Genomic DNA, 21,903 nt, shown 5'->3' with positions numbered 1-21,903 from the left:
TGAAGTATGCTTGATTGATTTGATATGGGTTTTTGAGGTTACTGTGATGTGACGTAAATGTTTCCCAAGGGGAGATTTTTTTTTACTGCTTCATAAATATACAGCCATTTTGACTAGCAGAATATTAATTGTTTTGCCCAACTGTTGAATCTCAGTGAGTTGGGCCTGGATATGGTTTGGGTTACTACAGAATAGAGGTCTATGTCGTTATTGTATTTTATTCACACAAAATGTATGGCTTGGAGTTTGCTGGATTACATTAAATCTCTACAAGTTGCACCTCAAAGATTCTACATGCTCCAGATCCCTGGAGGACATTGCAGGATAGATATACATGTTAATCTTCTGTTAATCTGTCCTTGAATTTTGGGGAATAAATGAAAAACGGGATTGGTTTGACTACAAACCTGTAGCTTCTGTTTGCGTTTGAATGGCAAAGCCCAGTCAAACACCAGAGAAAAGTACTTCTCAGTGTAGATTACAGCAAGGTAGTCAATTCCAAAATAATTTCTTAAAACAAGGGAAATCTGTCACCAAACTAAAATGGGAAGACTGAATGTGCGAAACTGAATTTGTGCTTAGAGGTTGATTTCACTGAAATATTAATTAACTACCCTGTAACAAAAATTAACTTCAATTTAAAAACGGCCTTATCCCTAGTAGCTATAACACAAAACAGCACCATTTTCCAGTCGAGGCTGCTCACGGGAGGCAGTAGTGGGGCAGGGAGGGGAGGAAGGGGGGGTTAAAAAAAATGTTCACTTACCTGCCAGCCAGCCGGCTAGCCAGCTCCTGCCTCTCTTCTGTCCTCTCCGTTTTCTTCCTGGCTGTTGTTGGAACTTGTAGCACCCAGACTCCCCTAAGCCAATCACAACGTTGTAATGCAGCATTGGTATTGGTCTAGGCGCCGAGGTTTGGCACTCAAATGGGGAATGGGAGCTTGGGCATGTTCCCCACCCAGGCTGTAATGCAGACTGGGTGGAGAACATGCAAAGTGTGCATGAATGTGTGGCTAGCCATAGAGGGCCTGGGTAAACATGCATGCACTCTTATTAGGTTGCCACCACTCCTCCCCCTGCACTGTCAAGCCCCGCCCGCCCCACAAAATGGCCTCAGCATTGAAAGATAAAATGATAATAACATTGCGTTATTATCATTTTATTTGTACTTGTTTGCTGTGCTGAATGACAGCGGGGTGACGCTCCTCTGCCTTAGCAATGGAGCCGCCCCTGACATTTTCGCTGAACAAAGTATTTAAGCCACAGCAAAATAACATTAAATTCAAGAAGCCATTTTGGAATAGCCTAAAAATTGGTAAAATAGAAGGAATAGGAGTGTTAGAATTTAAACATGACTAAGATGAAAACATTGGATAAGGGAAACAGGAAATATGATTTTTTAAAGAAAACTTTAAAATAAGTAGCTAGGAACAAAGGTGCGCAAAAGTTAACATTAGCTTATGTGCATAAACAAAACTGGCCACCAGGGCTCACCAGAGTTCACTCTTGCTACAAAAAGGAAATCAGTTCCCAACATTCTTAGCTACCTCACACAGGCTGGAAGGGCAGTGGAAAGTTAATTGTTCCTTGCAAGCTGGTCCTCTTAGTGCCTGAATCACAATGGCAACATATACTTTTGTGTGAATGTACATTTTTTTGCAATTCACAAAGCACTTTTACGAGTAGTAACTTTACAACTGCGGAATCTCTTTACTCGTGGCAGAGACACCGCACATAAGAAGACAGGCAGTTGCAAAGACACTACTTGTAAAATTCCTTTGTGAATTGCAAAAAATCTTGAATTTACACAAAATTGTACATTTACCTTTGAAATTCAGGCCCTGTAATCCTACTATGCCTCTTATACTGTTGCATGTCTCATAAGTCTTCCCCCTGGACACTCCCAAAAGTTTTCAATTTGTAAGGTATAGCTTCCCACATACCCATAAATATAAGCAAGGGTTGTGCGCAATGACTGTCTTTGACAAGGATGCAGCATACATCCTAGTTCGTATTTGTCTGCTAGTTCTTCAGTAAAGATGACATATTTGTCCTTCATGTTCTTTTGCTATTGGTCCAGTTTCCACTGGTCTGCGGGCTCTTCTTTAAGGATTCATTTCCTGTCTTGTATTTTTTGGGACCACAGGGGTCAGCTATTCTGGCCCTTGGGAAGCAATTCCAGTTCTTGGGTACAAGGGAAAACCAGTGGAGGCTTCGGCCCACCGCCTCAGGCAGATGCAGAGAGCAGGGCCTTCTTCCTCTGATCTTCGTGTCTAGTTGTATTCTGAGATCCTGGTGAGTGGGAACTTTTTCTAATAGTGGCAACAAGCAGAGAATAGGTGGGATAGCCTAATCATATCAAAAGAAAGTTCACACAAGCAAGTCAGACCTCTTTTCTAAAATTTCCTCCCATTTTACAGTAAATCCACCCTCGGAAAACCGTGCTCTGTGGCCTTCGTAATGTAAAGGCCCAGAGACCCATGTGAAGCTATCTGCCCACACCCAGGGACTATTCTTGGAAAATGAAGACCCTCTAATAGAAAGCTGCCAAGTTTGATCATGATCATAGGCCACCTCCTGAAGTTAAGGAGAAAACTTGGTTTGGGGCAGGGCACCATAAAAGGCAGGCATCACACCAGGAGCATGTATACTATAAACATGCTACTGTGGGAGTTCCTGCCTGATCCTTGAGGAACCTATCATTTATGCTTGTACCTTCTCTTTCTCTTTATATTTCAAGATAACATGATGGTTGCCCTGAAATTAAATCACCCCCCCCCCCATTTTTGCCATAGATTTACTGACAGGATTAGGGGCCATATGTAGAAAGCAAATTTGCGATCGCAAACGCTGAAATTCGCCGAATTTCGGCGTTTGCGATCGCAAATTTGCTAAGTGGAATGTAGGAAGGCAAATCTGCATGCAAAATAAGGAATCGCTAAATTTGCGATTCCTTATTTTGCAATTGCATTTAAGGAATCGCAAATTTTGCGATTCCTTAAATGCAATGTAGGAAGCTCCAAAAAAGTGCTATTTGGCCTTAAGGAATCGCAAATTACCACCAACTACAGGTTGGTGGTAATTTGCGATTTCTTGTAATAATGCAGTTTTTTGCATTTTTCAAAGTGGAATGTGGTGCACACACATGCCCTTAGGGCATGTATGTGCACCACATGTGCACCCATGCTAATTTCAGGGGTGCAACAGGGTGTCCTATTGACACCCTTGCAACCTTGAAATTGCATTCTCAATTTGCGATTCTCTAATTGAGAATCGCAAATTGAGAATGTCTTCCTATTCATTCCTATGGGCCTTTTAGCCCATAGGAATGCATGGCAAGGTATTCCTTATTAGCGATTCTCAATTAGAGAATCGCAAATAAGGAATGGGTGGGATTCGCAAAAAAAATTGCTAATCCTACCTACATTGCATTTTGCTATTCTCTAATTGCGATTCCTTAAAAATAGCAATTAGAGAATCGCAAAACACAGTCTACCTACATATGGCCCAAGGTCTTTTGTTCTGTCCAGAAATTAGTCACACCCAATAAGCAGAACGTACTTGGAAAGCTATTTTCCTGTCACTGGAGGAAGTGGTGTCTGCTATAAATTGTTTAATAAACATTCAAACCTCAGCCTGGGGCTGAAAGCTTTTATTAAAATCCACTCTGGACCATGCTTATCAAAATGTCAGTGCCATCAGTGAACTAGAATTTTAATAAGTATTGCACCAATGCGAACCTATAGAAAATATTACTTGTATTTTGAATTAATCATTTACCATCGTGATGGGATACTCTAGTCTGTGCAGTGAAATGACCTTTTACTCCTGTCATTCAAGAAACATACAAATTCCACTATTGGGCATGTCTTCCCTTTAATACGACATTGTCCCCTCCTAGGAGCACATTATGTTTGACTTTGCTAGTGTAGAAGGTTAGGATGTTCTACATGTCAAATGGTTTACTTTGACATGAGCCGGCTCCAGTTTCTGACTACAGCCACTTAAGTCTACAATAGCAGAACTGAGAGCATGATTTTAAAGTCACTTATGTAGCTACTTTAAGGCTACACTGGAGCCCATAGTTGAAATTTGACTTTCCTGCTATTGGTGGACATTCTGTACCATATTCATGTGGCTTTAATCCAATGTCACGTATACGAACTGTAATTAACCATTTGTTTTAAGGGTCAAAATACATGCACTATGAGCTATTAGTGCCCAGAGATAAAATATGCTAGTAAATGCAGTCATTGAAAATCAAATCTTATTCGGGCCAACCATGCAAAGAGGTGATTTAACTATACTGTACTAACCCCTTAATCATCCGAACAATTCGGGATTTTCAGAGATCTTCGTTGCAGGTGTATGCTGTTTCTTCTGTCTGAAAAAAATACAAATGTGATGGAGAAGTTGATTTCAAAAAAAGTCTCAGCCACTGGCAATCGCTTAAGGCTGCATTCAAATCTGTTGTTTTCTCCCCCACTATGTCACTTCCTTCAGATAAAGACCAGCCCTATGGAAGTATGGACAGTCCAACCTGAGCTATGGGCCATTTCCCCGATGAAGGGGAACACAACAGGACCGGGTTGACCATTTATCTTACCAGGCGTTCCACAGGAAGCAGAAACGAATGAAGGCTGGTTTTGAAGGACAATGGGCACCCCTGTCACTCTTTCGAGACTCACTGGGTTTATGGCAGCAGGCACAGCAGTTAGGGCCTCATACTGAGGACAATTTAAAGAAAGGCTTGTAAAAACTTTCCGCAAATGGCAGTTGATCTTCTGTTTGCACATAAACACAATGTTTCTCTCCTTGCTGCTCAACAAGCATGGTTATGGCCTGGACAAAAACACTGCATGGTCCAGTCACTTTCAGCCGGGCATGTTGCTGAACTGTAATAATGAGACCTGGGTGCAACAGTGCTGCTTGCTAACTGTGCCTCAGTGGTATGGATAATATTTCTCCCAGTGGTTGTGAGGAAATATGAATTTTTATGATCAATTGTGTCCCCTTTCTTAGACCCCAACGGCTCCATGTATGTGCTACAAGTACATGTATGTTCCCTCCACTTCCAGCTATGAAGACGCAAATACATTTGTGTCCAACGTTAACATGTCCTCTTTCAGATCCACCATGAATGGGTCGAATATTCCGTTCCTAAGTATGCCTTGCCACCGTCTTTATATGGTGCACCTTTCACGTTTTTCAGCTCTGGCAAGTTAGGCCCTGAATTCTGCCATCGAGCCTTTTCCTGCCTTCTGCCTCTGAATGCTCCAGCCTGGACCTGCATCTGTATCCATGACCTTTGTCTTACTTCCTGCGCGGCTAACGGTGCCTGGCTCGGCCTGTTGCCTGCCAAGACTGTATTTAGCCTTCAAGTTATCTGCTCCGCTCCTCGAAAAATACATTCCTGTCTAGTAGTTTAGGTAAACATCCTTCCGGCTGCAGAGCAAAGGGCCCGGCCTCACTGTCTCCGAGCAAGAAATTCATAGCTCCTGTTACCATGGTAGGCCCATGCCCCCTCGCATCTCATGTAGACACGTAGACGCTTATACACGCACTAGCAGTCAGTATAGAATAGCCTCTGCCCGAGAGACCTTTCCTTCCAGATAATACAGTTCCTTAAACACAAGATATTAGATACGATTTGGGATTAAGTTGTTCTGACATCCCAGACTTCTGTCTCCTCATGTAGGGCTAAATGTCAAGTCCCCGTCACCCTCCAGTTATACGTCAATCACACGTCATGCTGCTGCACGCGCATCTCTGCCATGTATTTCTGCTGACATTGCAGGATTCTCTTATGGATCCACCCACCTGTGACATCCTCATAATGACGTTTCTAGTACACGCCCTTATGCACGCCTATTGTAACGCCTTTTTCATTACGTATGTGTATTCTTATCTCTCCTCTCAGCTGTTACGCCCTCTGCATCTGCCTATACTGTAATGCATTGACTATATATATGATAACCTGTCAATAAAGTATGCTCAATCCCTTCCCGAACCTTCGTGGTGACGGAATCCGATTGCCTGGTTCGAACCAATTCCTTTGTAAGGAATAAAACCCCTTTTAAAACCTCAAATATCACGGATTCTGCCTCTTATTTATTCTGAGTTATCCTTATTGAATTTTACCGCATAAATTAAGTACAGGTAATTTAAAATTTACCACATAATTGGCGCCCGAACAGGGACTCCTCCCCCACCCCACGCGCCGGAGGTGCGTTGCAGACCCGGTCTCCTGCCACAGCCGGACGGACAACTACGCGTACCCGCAGGATTTCCTGTACCTCCCTCAGGCCAACGGAGGTGACTGAGGCTGCGATCAACACCCAGACGAGGCGGTGAGGAGTGCGGAGGATCCCGACCAGAGCCTAGCTGAGAGAGCAAGATCCGAGGTATACAGAGGCCCACCAGGTTCCGAAGTTCCGAAGTACCTACGTCACGAGTCGAGTCCAGTCCGGTCCAGTCCAGTCCAGAGTTTCCGAGGCCTTCCGTTCCGTGCTTCCCGGTGAGTACCGTTGCTGGGGACGCATCTAGACGTGCGCATTAGTTTGTGCCGGTCAAGACGAGTTTGGGTACACAGACCCGGTCTGCACTGTTTTAGCGGTGTATCTGTACTGTTTAGCAGTACATCCAGAATTATGCAGTTAGCTAGTTTTATTCTAATTATCGTTTGTTCGTTTTAAAATGTTTTAATGTGTTTTAAATGTCGTGGTATGAGTGATTGTTCGATCTTCATTACTGTGTTCATTGTATTAATTGTGTTCAAGTCCGAGTAAGAATCAAGTAAGCAAGGTTTAAGATGCCGTTATTCTCAAAATTAAGACAGATAAAAACTAGAAAAGGGACACTCCAGGGTACTTTATGTACCATAAACATGGCCTAGATGCCGTATTATATCTCGCTTTGTGGGTGGACTACACCAAGGATTTAGTAGAGAATCAGAGATGGCCCGCTGCTGGGACATGGGATGCAGATTGCATCATGAGAGTAGAAGAAGCATTATGGAAAAAGAAAGCCAGACAGTCACAGAAAGATGCCATTGAATTATGGCGTAAAGAATCGCATAGACGCACAGAGAAAGCGCTCAGAAAAGAAGAGAAAAGTAGGGAGGATTCAGACAAAGCCCGAGAAAACGTATTAGAAAACGTATTAGTTGAGGAAGGTATCCGAGTAAAAGCAGAACAAATAGACAGACAACGAAACACTCTTATGAATGGTATGTATCCTCTGCTGGCCGAGGGTTTACCTAAGGCCACCCTGGAAGTACCAAAAGATCTGCCATCTCCATTGCTTCCGACTAAATTGCACCACAAGACCGCAAAGGACATTTTCCTTTCTTCCTATTTAGACGATGCAGCCCCCGAATATGTTAATGTTCCGCCGCCACGCACACCACCTGCTAACGGCGCTCGACCCCGAGATAATTTGTCCCCACCTCTGCAGCAACATACTACTCCTCCCGTTCCAAACCTTCCGCCTGTTCCTCCACTCCTTCCTGCACCTATTCTCCCTACCTTACACTCAACAAATCCTTTTGGACCTGGCACCTCAGGAGGTGCGACAGGAGGTTTTCATACGCCACCACCAACACATCGATTGATTTATAGGGATTTAGCACACCAACGTACACCTCAAACAGCGAATTACGACATACTTAAAGAGCCTCTTACAGACTGTAGATATGATCCAGTACCCGGTAAAGACGACAGAATGATGCTATCATCAGTACGTCTACGACGAGTTGCGAACTATTTAATGATACTACCAGGAATGATTGATCATCTAGACAAAATATATCACTTTGTCCAAACAGGGCAAGGTCCTGAAAGTATTGGCGAGGCCATGGCATACCAGAAAGTGGACACGCAAAAACTGTTGTTACGCTTCTTCATAAACTGCCTGATAAGAAACAGAGATAGGCCTAGTGTAGACCCGGAAGAAATGAAAGCACTTAACAAATGGGGTCAGAATATAGCAGACGGAAAACATGATAAACAGAATAGTATAAAAAATATGTACCGAAGGATCCGAAAAACAGTAGAACAAATACGTGAAAGAGAACAGCCTGAAAGAGAAATAGATGCAGATAAGACAGAATCCTCGGAGGAGGAGGAACAACCAGAAACGACAACAGGACAATTACAATTACCAGCTAGAGAAATGATAGCTTATGTAGGTAAGGGAAGATCTTTTAATAATTCAATGCGTCCGATACGTCCAGAAAGTAAGAGAATTTTTCAAGCAGCCATGTCAAATCCAAAGACCCCTGAACACTTATTTCAGGCTACTGATAAAATACTTCAAGAACGAATGGGGTACCATGTACTCGATTCTATGGATGAACAAGAATTAGCCAGGTCAGCAGTACAATGGGCTGACAGTTCTGATAAATATAGTGATGACGCGCTAGCACACACGTTTTTGAATCTTTCACCAGACGAACAGCGTTTAGCTGGTATGTACATGATACAACACCTCCTTATATTGTATAAAGGCCAACACTCCGATCCTGGTCCCCTACCTGATATACTGATAGAACTACTCATGAAGAAATGGAGAGGTCTAGGTACCGATCTAATTAAAGTAATTCTAGAACATCGGCACAGATACAGTGCCTTCCTGTGTCCACAGCTTGATCCAGCTCCCTCCATGGAAAGAAAAATGTATTACATAGACAGACAGAATCCCTTACGCGAAGTGCACCCAGTTAAAAATGATGATAATACTTTTAGACGCGTGTTTGTGTACACGCCTATAACTAAAATAGAACTATTGGAAATGAAAAAATTAGTGCCCAGTCATGACAGAGATCCAGCAGGTTTTCACCGTGAAATAAAAGACATGTTACTCATGGGTGATTATACCTATCCTGACATTATGAAAATATTAAAAGTATTATTGCCTGCTGGTATTTACGAGAAACTCAAAGAAAAAGAATGGGAGGTGGGAGAGCAAAAGATTGATTGGACAGCATTAGAAAACGAAGAAAATACCCGAACTCCAGGCCTAGGGCTTGGGGACAAAACTAAAGCGTTACCAGGATTGTTAGTACAAGTATTGCCGCGTTTATTAACTACGAAAAAGGAAGACTGGGGTGCAATCTCAGCCTGCAAACAGAAACCCGATGAAGACACTAGTGATTTTTATTCCCGATTTGAAAAATGTTTTGGTATTAATAGCGGTCTGAAAGCAAGTAGCGATTCATATCCACATCTTTTTGTAACAAAATTAGTCGAGAATTCCCTGCCCCAGGTTAAGAACAGAGTATTGAAAGTCGAGAGCACTTGGCAAGCTAATACCCCTTCACAAATGTTACAAATGTTACAGTACCACCAGAATAGAATTAGAGAAGAACAAGAACACGAACAAAGACGTATGAAAGACACGAAAATGAAAATGCTCGTTGCTCAGTCAGTTCCAGCTGACGGTCATAAAAAGGGAGCGACACAGTCCAGTAATTCAGCGGTTCCTGTTAAAGGGACATGCAACTATTGTAAACAGCCAGGTCATTATATAAACGATTGTGCAGTTCTGAAACACAATATCTCTACGGGTAAAACCAAGGAGAGACCGCGTCCACCTAGACAGGATCAGATCCAACCACAAGTACCTCAGAATGTACAGCCTATGCAAGCTTCACAACAGACCGTAGCAGTACCACAGCCACAGCCTATTGCCACAACACAAAACACGACGCAACAGATGTACCAGTATGCACAAAATGACTATACCGATTATCAGCGATACACATGAAACAGCCTAGAGAGGGAGGTTGGCTTGCCTCTTATTGAGGTTCCTGTAGATCAAGAGGGTCCTTATGTACATAGTCAAGTATTAGGGAAAGACAGAAAGTTTTTAATTGATACAGGGGCAAGCAGAACAACTATAAGTCATGACGAGGTTCCAGGGGCACCCCTCTCAGGCTCACAGAATGTTTCCCTTGGATTTTCAGGAAAGCCTATTGTTAACGAAGTATCGCAACCTCTTCCTCTTGCAGTTGGTCCATTGACACGGACTACAGATTTATTGCTTACAAAATTATGCCCAGAAAACTTGTTAGGTATAAAGACACTGAAAGCTCTAGGAGCTGTAATATGTCCCTGCACATTTATGGGCACAAGGCCCCACTGATGTAGGTTGTATGCACATTACACCATATCGAGTCACACTCAAAGCAGGAGTGGTATTACCACGAATTCGACAATACAAGTTACCTCCAGATGCTGTAGTGGCTTTGCTGCAAATCATTGACGAGCTTATTGCACAAGGAGTGGTTGTGGAAACCGACTCCAATGTATGTAATTCTCCTATCATTCCAATTCTTAAACGTACTGATCCAAATGCACCCCCAGTTTATCGATTAATTATTGATCTGCGCGAATTAAATAAATGCATTGTACCACAGTATCCCGTGGTTCCAGATATCTCTTCATTATTAACAGCTATTGATTCAGAAGCAACGTTCTTTACTGTAATTGACCTCAAGAACGCCTTCTTTAGCGTCCCAATCGATCCGGAAAGCCAATATTTGTTCGGATTCTGTTTAAATGGACGAAGCTTCAAATTTGCACGCGCACCTCAAGGATTCACAGAAAGCCCCAGCATCTATAGCCAAGCACTGAAAAGACAACTTGACAGTATCCACATGCCTGTTAACACTGCCCTGCTTCAGTATGTCGATGATCTGCTGATCACCGCCCGAAGCGAGCCCGAATGTGAAAAAGCATCACTGACGGTTTTACATTTTCTGGCCGACAAGGGGCACAAGGTGTCCCCTTCGAAGCTGCAATTCTGTGTTCAGCAAGTTGTGTACCTTGGGCACTTGCTGTCCAAAAGGGGGAGACAGCTCACACCTGACCGCATCCAGTTAATTGTAAACATGTCACCACCCAAGACACAAAAGGAGGTGCGGGCCTTCATAGGCCTCACTTCGTACTGTAGACAATGGATTCCCCAATATGCATTTCTAGTAAAACCACTCATTCAGTTGACAACCCAGGAGGCAGCGACATCGACTGTCCTCCCTTGGACTCAGGAACATACACAAGCTTTTGAAGACTTAAAGAAAGCCTTATGTCAAGCACCTGTTTTAGCGACACCATGTTACAGTAAGCCTTTTACACTTTTTGTTACAGAACGCGAAGGTACTGCCTTGTCAGTACTCACTCAGGAACAAGCAGGTTCACACAAACCGTGTGCTTACTTTTCTAGCACATTAGATCCAGTAGCCCAGGCTCTGCCTACGTGCTTGAAATCAGTCGCAGCGACAGCTTTAGCGATCAGACAAAGCGATTCCATAGTATTAGGACATCAATTGACAGTGCAAGTTCCACATTTCGTGGAAATTCTTTTAAACCGAACACAGACCCAGCACTTGACTATAGCACGACTGACAGGTTATGAATTGACATTGTTTCAGCCACACATAGAAATCAGACGCTGTAGTACATTAAATCCTGCCACACTTTTGCCATTAAGTGGAACAGACCCATTGGCACATGATTGTATTGAAGTCATTACTATTACGACGAAACCCAGAAAAGACTTGACAGACATTCCATTACCAGATCCAGACCTGACACTTTATGTGGATGGTTCATGCATGAGAACAAGTACAGGAGAGTTAGTGGCCGCTTACGCAGTCACGACAGACACCGAAGTTATTGAAACGAATTGTATTGACACCTTGTCAGCTCAAGCAGCAGAGCTCATCGCTCTGACACAAGCCTGTATTCAAGCCAAAAATAAAAGAGTTAACATATACACAGATTCACGTTATGCATTCGGAGTTGTACACGACTTCGGAGTCCTCTGGCGAGAGAGAGGTTATTTAACTTCTCACTGTGCCAACATTCAACACGGTCCCCTCATTCAAGCTCTGTTAGATGCAATACATCTGCCTACTGCGATATCTATCATGAAGTGCAAGGCCCATACAAAAGTCACCGATATCATTTCCCAGGGTAACGACCTGGCAGACCGAACAGCTAAGCAAACAGCGCAGAATCGGACTCATGCAACTGACTTGACAAAGACAATAGTTCCGACATCGACACACTGCATGACAGTTAGGGATCCCGCCTTTGATGTAATTGACATACAGGCACATGCTACACCAGAGGAAATCAAGAAATGGACTGAACTAGGAGGGATCCAAACAGATCAGGGATGGATGACGAAGGGAAAATCTACATGGTTTCTCCCCGACTCCATGGTTCAAGTTATCATTAACACAATACATAGTCCAGCGCATCTAGGAGAGAAAGCTATGTTAGACAGTATTCAAAACATTTGGTTCAATAAACACTTACGAGCAGCAGCCAAACAGAAAGTGCGTACTTGCATGATTTGTTGTCAGTTCAACCCAGGTAAAAGCATTCCTGTAGAGCAAGGTGGATTTCAACCTCCTGATCACCCTTTTGAAGTCCTCCAGATGGATTATATCCAGATGGAACGTTGTCGAGGATTCAAATATGTCCTCGTAGTTGTATGCGCACTCTCCCGTTGGACAGAAGCATATCCAGTCCCAGATTACACTGCTCCGACCACTGCCAAGCAGCTGGTTCGTGAATTCTTCCCACGGTATGGTTTGCCCCGTATCGTGTACTCAGATAACGGTCAGCCGTTCTCATCCGAGCTAGTGAAACACATTACACTCCTGTTAGGCTATCAGTGGAAATTCCACTGTGTCCGGCATCCCGAGGCAGCAGGTCTCGTGGAGCGTCATAATCAGACTCTGAAAATTCGACTTTCTAAAATCTGCAGAGAGAAAGGCGTCGACTGGATAGTAGCTTTACCAGTTGCGCTCTTTTACATGAGAATGATAGCACATTCTCGAACAGGGCTATCCCCGTACGAGGTGGTCTTCGGTAGGCCACCAAATATGTGGGGGACGCCTATACCTCGTAAAATCACTGATGTTGATTGTAATATGCTGACAGATTACCTTGCTTCCTTGATGTCTGCACTACAATCTTGCCGTTCACAGGTAGCTGCAGCCTTTCCCGACAACACCGAGGTGAAGCCCCATGAAGTGGTTCCCGGCGATTACGTGTTTATAAGAAATTTCGACAGGAGGAGCCCGCTGGAGCCTCGCTGGCAAACGCCGAAATTAGTACTTCTGACCACGAGGACAGCAGTGAAGATTGAGGGTCGCAAGGGTTGGCTGCATTCGAGCCATATCAAGAAATTTCACGGACTGCCTTCTGATTTGAACTCTCAGCCCTGCCCTCCTCCACAGACTGACTCAAAACTCCCCCTGGTCGAGAAAACTGCTTCCCAGGAATATAAACTGAAACTAAGGTCTAGCAAGTCAGACAATTTAATTGTTTAAGTCCTCTCCTAGGTGAATCGGTTAAATTAGTTTCTGACATGTATCCCCTAGACCGAAATAGAGAGAGAGATAGACAGAAACAGCTCAAGAAACGTGCATATTGTAAATCACTTCGTAGTCACTGTATAGTGACATTATTGATTTTGTTTTTTCTAAATCTTCTGATTATTGCTGCAAGTATACTGTTGCACATATACTACCCTATTTTCAAGCGTGCACATTCTGCTTTCAATGTTACTGCCGAACACTCTTTTAGCGAATTACCTCCGCATGAGTTGCCCTACAGACTTGCGCTGCGCAACAACACATTCATTAGTATGTTACATCACTCCCATCAGACCAATAACGCTACAAATTGTTGGATATGTGGCCGACTCCCTCCCTACCAGAAATACAAGGGAGTTCTGCCCCTCTTTCCGTATCCGTTCACACACAATGGTTCCTGTGGTGCATGGTTTAGTTTGATTAATTCTTTGGATTCAAATACTGTAGTTTACCAGGGCAACTGGGTATGGGGAAACCTGAACTTAGTTTTGCTTAAAGCCTGCTACCCTAACAAAGAGGGACTTCCCAAAAGGACAGGAACTGATCTAGAAAATGAAGTATATGGATTAGGTAATTTTACACTTAACCTCATGATTCTGAATGTTGAATCCGAAGCTGCACCAGTCTTGCCTGCTATGTCAGTATTACCAGTCAAAGGTGAATTATGTGCAAGAAAGAATGGTTCAGTACACCTGGGTCATAGTAAATGTACTACTGTGATCGAATTCAGTGATCAAGGCAAGTCTACATTTAGAGCTTCCCGTCATTCCTACTTCATTTGTGGTCATACCGCATATATACGTTTACCTCTAGATTGGGATGGTACCTGTTACATTGCATTCCTTCTGCCACCTGTTTTCCTAGCCCCTCCTGATTATCATAGAAATACCCATCTAGTACACAATAGACCCCAGAGAGATCTCCCGATTGTCGACTACACTGAAACGGCATGGGAACAATACACAGACTTCAATAAAGGTCTCTTTCCCTACATAGGTGTTGTCTCTAATAGTAAACTGATACGTAAATTAACCAGAACCCTTGAAGCAGTAGTGAATGAAACTACTTCTGCCCTAGGCAACTTAACGGAGGAGCAGTCTGCGATGCGGATTATTGTTCTCCAAAATCGTCTTGTCCTTGACGTCATCCTGGCCGATAGGGGCGGAGCCTGTAGAGTCATCGGATCGAGCTGCTGTGCTTTCATTCCAGAAAACGCGCCATCAGTATATAAAGCCATAACTCGTCTTCATAAGATTGCAAGTCAGATACACCAGAATCCAGGCACCTGGACTTGGTCCGGTTGGTTCTGGAGTGTGTTGTCAGCCTGGGGATGGAAAGTCCTATCCTTCCTAGGTATTGCCCTTCTCATAGTATTCAGTTGCTGCCTGTGTCTGCAATGTGGGCCAGCGATTTGCGGCCTGTGTGCCACATCATGTATTCCACATTCAAGTTCTCATTCAAAATCCCGTAAGAAGAAAGAAGAGCAAATGATGTTACATGAACAGATTGATGGATTCATGAGGATCGATATATCATGAAGGGTCCGTAGGGGACAAGGAGGGAATGAGGAAATATGAATTTTTATGATCAATTGTGTCCCCTATCTTAGACCCCAACGGCTCCATGTACGTGCTACAAGTACATGTATGTTCCCTCCACTTCCAGCTATGAAGACGCAAATACATTTGTGTCCAACGTTAACATGTCCTCTTTCAGATCCACCATGAATGGGTCGAATATTCCGTTCCTAAGTATGCCTTGCCACCGTCTTTATATGGTGCACCTTTCACGTTTTTCAGCTCTGGCAAGTTAGGCCCTGAATTCTGCCATTGAGCCTTTTCCTGCCTTCTGCCTCTGAATGCTCCAGCCTGGACCTGCATCTGTATCCATGACCTTTGTCTTACTTCCTGTGCGGCTAACGGTGCCTGGCTCGGCCTGTTGCCTGCCAAGACTGTATTTAGCCTTCAAGTTATCTGCTCCGCTCCTCGAAAAATACATTCCTGTCTAGTAGTTTAGGTAAACATCCTTCCAGCTGCAGAGCAAAGGGCCCGGCCTCACTGTCTCCGAGCAAGAAATTCATAGCTCCTGTTACCATGGTAGGCCCATGCCCCCTCGCATCTCATGTAGACACGTAGACGCTTATACACGCACTAGCAGTCAGTATAGAATAGCCTCTGCCCGAGAGACCTTTCCTTCCAGATAATACAGTTCCTTAAACACAAGATATTAGATACGATTTGGGATTAGGTTGTTCTGACATCCCAGACTTCTGTCTCCTCATGTAGGGCTAAATGTCAAGTCCCCTTCACCCTCCAGTTATACGTCAATCACACGTCATGCTGCTGCACGCGCATCTCTGCCATGTATTTCTGCTGACATTGCAGGATTCTCTTATGGATCCACCCACCTGTGACATCCTCATAATGACGTTTCTAGTACACGCCCTTATGCACGCCTATTGTAACGCCTTTTTCATTACGTATGTGTATTCTTATCTCTCCTCTCAGCTGTTACGCCCTCTGCATCTGCCTATACTGTAATGCATTGACTATATATATGATAACCTGTCAATAAAGTATGCTCAATCCCTTCCCGAACCTTCGTGGTGACGGAATCCGATTGCCTGGTTTGAACCAATTCCTTTGTAAGGAATAAAACCCCTTTTAAAACCTCAAATATCACGGATTCTGCCTCTTATTTATTCTGAGTTATCCTTATTGAATTTTACCGCATAAATTAAGTACAGGTAATTTAAAATTTACCACAGTTGGGCCGGCTGCTCGGGCACAGCCTTCCTCAGATCCACGCCTGATTTTTTTTTAGTGCATCTCGTTCACATCAGGTGCCTATTCAAAGGGCTGCTTGGTACTCTTAGTCAATGCATGTGCTTGAGCTATGTTAAGCCATGGCATCACCTTTGGCAAGTTTACTGATGCATGATGTTGTTAAGGCCCGCCAATGAAGCAATGCTGTTCCCCTATGTCCACCCACCAGGTCACACAATGACCCCCCAGGCTGTCGACTGCATCCACACGAGATACTGCGAGTCAAATAGCTACTTACCAAGACTGTCATTGTAACAGTCCATGACCTAGAAGTCCTAGTGTCAGAGTTACATGCGTGTTTCCTATCTAGCCGCTGTCTGCATCATCAAACTGCACAGTGCACACAGAAGAGGTGTCATTGATCTGGGGGAAGGTGTCACTTTTAGAGTCCAGATTAGTTTTAGGCAATCTCAGTGAGCCAACCTTGTTAGCCTAAGTGCTTCTTAACCTAAAAGGAACATCAGCTTGTGAAGAACATTTTTTTTCACATATGAATATTTCCTGTCATAATATGACCGATCCTGAGCATGTTGGTAGTGGAATTCGCATATAAATTACAAAGAAATGCATTACAAGTTGCCTGGCAATGGTTTGGGTGGTGTGGGCATTAAGTTGTTGCACTCAATTCATGATGTGCTTTCTCTGTCAAGCTTACTTTGTTTTCACTCTCATTGGCTTTGATGCCCGGATCACATTTATTGTCTCCTTCCGTTTTCTTGTAACCTTTTGTCATGCTTCTGTCTCTTATTGATTTACTGTCATTGAGGGAACCAGCCCTATCCTGGATCCTGCGGCTATCAATCAGCTGGATTCAGGATCCAGGCCTGCCCCACTGAAATATGCTGATTTCTTTTTGTGTAATCTACCAATACCAAGACTTTCTGTTCAGAGCAGCAACCTGCAAGGGGTGAGGGAAGTTTATTGTTTTCGCATCCAGCAGGGCCCAACACAAAGACCTCATTGAAAGAGACATCAGCCCTCCTTTTGATGAAGTCTTATGCTGGGTGGTAGCTCTCTGGGGCCTAACACCAAGATGCCAGTGCGACGGAGAGAGAAACAAAGGCCCTCAGCTTGTTAACACATCACAAGTTCTTAACACAATCGAATTGACACTTTCTGATTTGTTTTATTTACTTTCTTTTATAGAGGTACTCATTGCAATGTAGGGTGCCAGAGCACTTTACGAGTGTGTGGAGAAACACATAGTCTGTATTTAACCCCTTCGCCGCGGCAGGAATTCCGCCGCGGCGCTGGGGGGGTTTGGGGGCAGTTGCGGGTCCGCTGTGCTCGTGACGGAACCACTCCGTCACGAGCCACGGTTGAGCTGTGCTCATGACGGAGTGGTTCCGTCACGTCTCCGCCCACTGCGCTAATCGCCCGCACAGGCGGGGAATTAGCGCCGCGTGGGCGGAGCGGCCGCCAACGGCCGCAGCATGACGGAACCACTCCGTCATGAGCACAGCGCAACCGTGGCTCATGACGGAGTGGTTCCGTCATGAGCGGGGAAGGGGTTAAAAGCTAAGGCAGTCTTTCAGGTTGTCTATACTAAATTCCTTTATTACTTTTCAAAGGAACCCTTCTTTTTAGCAACCTTGGAATCACAAACCTTGACCTAGACCCTCAATTAATGGGATCCTAGAGTACTTCATTTCTATTTCTAGCACTGATTACTGTGACCAATCATAATAACAACCAGCAAGTGGGAAACCTAACCGTAAGTCTTGGTAGTGTCACTCCACAAGAGGTGACACAATTCAGACGGCGTGCTTACTCTAGTGCCAAGTGCCTTACATGTTACTCCAGTCGGCCTTTGCGTGCGAGGGGCGTGCAGTGTCTCCTGTGCCACTGCACGTCCTGCACATCACGGCCCAATGGATGGCAGGTGTAAAGAGGTCATAACAGTGACAGGCGGTGGACGCATTAGTCATGCAGTTCCTACCACATGACCTTTCAATGCAGACTGATAAAATGAATGCATGCTGAACAATTGAAAACTCCGCACATCATGACTGACAGTTACAACTCCAAATGAAAATTGTGTGGGCTGACCCTTCAGTTGAATAGCACTTACAAGAAGCAACTGGGAAAGGGGGATGGAGGGGTTAACACTTTGGGCCTGCTGACGCAATCGTCTCTGTCCTGGGACCGACCGACCTCCGGTCGGTGGTCCCGACCAGCCAATTACAATGTGACTGGAGTCGCATGCTCCCATTTCTCAACAGGAGCTCATTTTACGGCCGTAAATCAGCTGCAACACAAGCTCCCATTGAAAAATGAGAGGTGTTGTTCATCCCTGCACCCCGGTGGCAGGCACCTTGAGGTGCCTGCCACACCCCGTGGCAGGAACCTTGAGGTGCCTGCCACAGGGTGCAGGGATCAACAGGGGCACCTCAGGTGCCCCCTCGGCCCCCAACCAGAGGCCACCCTCACAAGAGGGCACTGCTGGCCCCCAAAAACACTTTCTGACATGGTTTCCATGTCGGACAGGCCAGCATGGAAACCATGTTAGAAACCAAGCATTGAAATCCCAAGGGCAGAAAGGCCCGTCCTTTCGGACTACGAGCCGGCTCCGACTGTCCGATGGGCTCCATGAGCCCGTCGTAAGCCAGCCGGAATGAACAGCCAGTTTACTTTCCCGCCGCCAGCATCATAATGCAGCTGCCTGAAAGTAACCCAGGAAGGCTCCGACCATCGGCCTGAGCCTTTACGGGTCGCATCGTATTCGGCCCCTTTGTTTCAGTCTTTTATATTGAAGACATAAGCTAGGCAGACACTTAAAGCTGTCTCCATCCAAACTTAAAAAGTATGTTTTATTGTGAAGGACGTTTATACTTGCCCCAATTCTTACTCTTCCACAGCCCTTCCCACACCAGAATCAACCTCATTCTTATGAAAGAGGTAAGAACAACAGGCATTTACGCTAAAATATGTAAATACTGTGTTTCATGTTCGGGTATGTCCCTGCCTTGAACAGCAGCTGTAACTAGCAACACATATTTAAAATGAAAGCTTCTCAGCATGTGTAATTGAAAAGCTGCATATTAAACGCAGGCACTGAAATCCGGGTCCCTTTCTTTCTCTCTTTTTCGTTTTTTTGTTAGGCTTTAAGGATAATTGTTTGGAACAGAAAGCAATGTACCAGAGGATTGATTCGAGAGCCTAAGAATTCTTTGGAAGAGCATAAAGAAAAACCGATGTAAATCAAAGGCAATTGCAGAGCATAAGACAGCAAAGTGGCAGGGTTCATAATTGAACAACAGGCCCTGAAATTGTTAGGCATTTTTCTAGGCTGAAGCACTCAGCGAAGAAAGTTCTCTTTAAAAGCAAATTTCTTTAAATGAGGCTCTCTTTGTATTGAAGAGTGTGGCCATGTAAGCTGTTTTGCCCACCATCTGCAGTCTAACATCACATTTAGATTATCAGAGAGATGGACAATCTATACAAGTCACTGAACTCTTTTTAGGTGCTGGTGTTTGCAAGCAGACAAAAGAAGCTAAACGTCTATGCTATCTAGCAGAAGTTTTGTATAACTTCAAAAAGTCCAGCTTCCAGGCATCTCAGCACACATCCCTTAGTGAAGCAAATACAAAGTTTGGCAGAATTGCTAGTAGAAACAAAAACACTCACTGTATTTGCATTATGAATAAAAGAGAATTAATGAAAAGGTTTCTCAGAATATCTACTCTACCAGTGACTGCTGGGGCACGCATTATAGCTAGAAAGTATGGGGCTGATTTACAAGCCCCTTGAGAGACATTTACGCCACCGTTGCGTCACTTCTGTGACGCAGCGGCGGCGTACACCATGCGCCATGATGCGCCTTATTTACAACGTGAAGCATCTAGGGAGATGCGTCACGTTGTAAAGCCCTGCGCTACATTAAACCTGCGTCAGGTTTAATGTATGCAGGGTGGGCGTTCCGTCGGAAAAAGCCTCGGAAAAGTGACGCAGTGAAATCTACAAGATTTCTCTGAGTCACTTTTCCGACGCTACTGCGTCAAAACCCTGCGCCTGCTTGAAGCAGGTGTAAGGCATGACGCAGCATGTTCGGTATGGGCAGCCCCTGAGCATTGCTGGAGTTGCGTCGTGCTTGCGACATGACTCCAGCAATGCGCCGCCGTTATGCCATCAGATGCGTCACGCATCTGCTTATCCTTGCGCCATGATAGCGCATCTGTGGTGGCGCAAGGCTAAACTTGCGTGACGCATCTTTCCTGGCGCATCCCTGCTGATTTGCAGGGATGCGCCAGGAAACATAAATCTGCCCCTATATGTTTGGGATAGTGGTGAAAATCCAAGATTGTGAAAAGCATTAAGCAATATATGGGCAAGGCAATGTGACTTGGTTATATAGAGTAGAAAGGTTGAAATGAGAAATGGATCATTGACTCGTATACGTAGCAGTGAGAAATGCATTGGCTATATAAGGTTGAAGTGGCTTTTGATGGAGTGAGAAAAGACGATAGGGATGCGGGTGCATCTATTTACCTGGCTTTTCACAGCACCATTCTCAGGTCACAATTCCCGTTAATAGAGTGACATATTGCAGTGCCTGAGGCTTCTTTATGTCTATACAGAGTTGCCACTTTTACGTGTCACTGACTCATCTGATGAAGTACCCCGAAAGTTACACATACGAGTTCCAAACATCATTGGACCGAGCCTTGGACTTGCATTTGACTCTAGTTTCTGACCACCGTGGCAGACAACAACTGCTGTTTTTTGTACATTTTGGTGCCGATCACGATCCTGTAAAAACCGGGTACGAACCGTCGGACGGAGCATATTCTCCGTCTGACGCGTACCCGGTCGAAAAAATATACAAACATGGAATTACGATTCGCACGAAAACTCAATTTCCGTACGAATCGTACAAAACCCCGACCGACGAAAATAAACATACAAATGTGATCCGGGAAAGCGCCGACGTGTTGTCGGGACGCACGCAGCCTGCCATTCACGAACCAGGAATCCCGATCCGCACCGACGTCATCCCGCAAGGTGAATATTTTCCGGCTGCCAAAAACTGCCGGGAAAGCAGGACGACGCGAACAAGGAGTACCTGTACGCGACGGACAGACATGGACCCGAACCTACGTGTCATCCCGGCCCTCATAGCAGTCGACCTCCTCTACAGGTTCAGACGCAGACGCCGCAGAAGGTCAGAACAACAAAGGGAGGGGGAAAGGGGGGGGGCAGGACCAGGGGCAGGCCACAAAACCCCCACCAAAGTCACACAGCACACATGCCCTGGACATACCTGACCCCCAGGCCCTGGTCACCACGAGGGGGTGGGGGCGTGTCCAGCAAAGCCAGCGTCCGCCACAACGGAAGTGCCTGACGACTCGAACCGGCAACACAACAATACAGGTACGTCCCGTACCCACGCCTTAAGAGCGTGGGTACGAGTCGTACCACGCCCACACCTACGTCATCCCAACAATGGCGGAACGGCTGTACCCACGTGGCAAAGGCCTGGGTATGGCCCGCACAAGCACCACATAGCGTGGGGACGCATATGTACGGACCGTACCCCCACCCGCGTACGTATGGAGCGTACCCCCCACCCCAACAGTGTAAGTATGACCCGTACCCTCACCCGCGTACGTATGGAGCATACCCCCCACCCCAACAGTGTAAGGACGACCCGTACCCTCACCCCCGTACGTATTGAGCATACCCCCACCCC

The sequence above is a fragment of the Triturus cristatus genome, chromosome 7 (genome assembly GCF_964204655.1).
Source record: "Triturus cristatus chromosome 7, aTriCri1.1, whole genome shotgun sequence".
In the NCBI taxonomy this organism is placed as follows: Eukaryota; Metazoa; Chordata; class Amphibia; order Caudata; family Salamandridae; genus Triturus; species Triturus cristatus.
Note: the sequence above shows the minus strand (reverse complement) of the source record.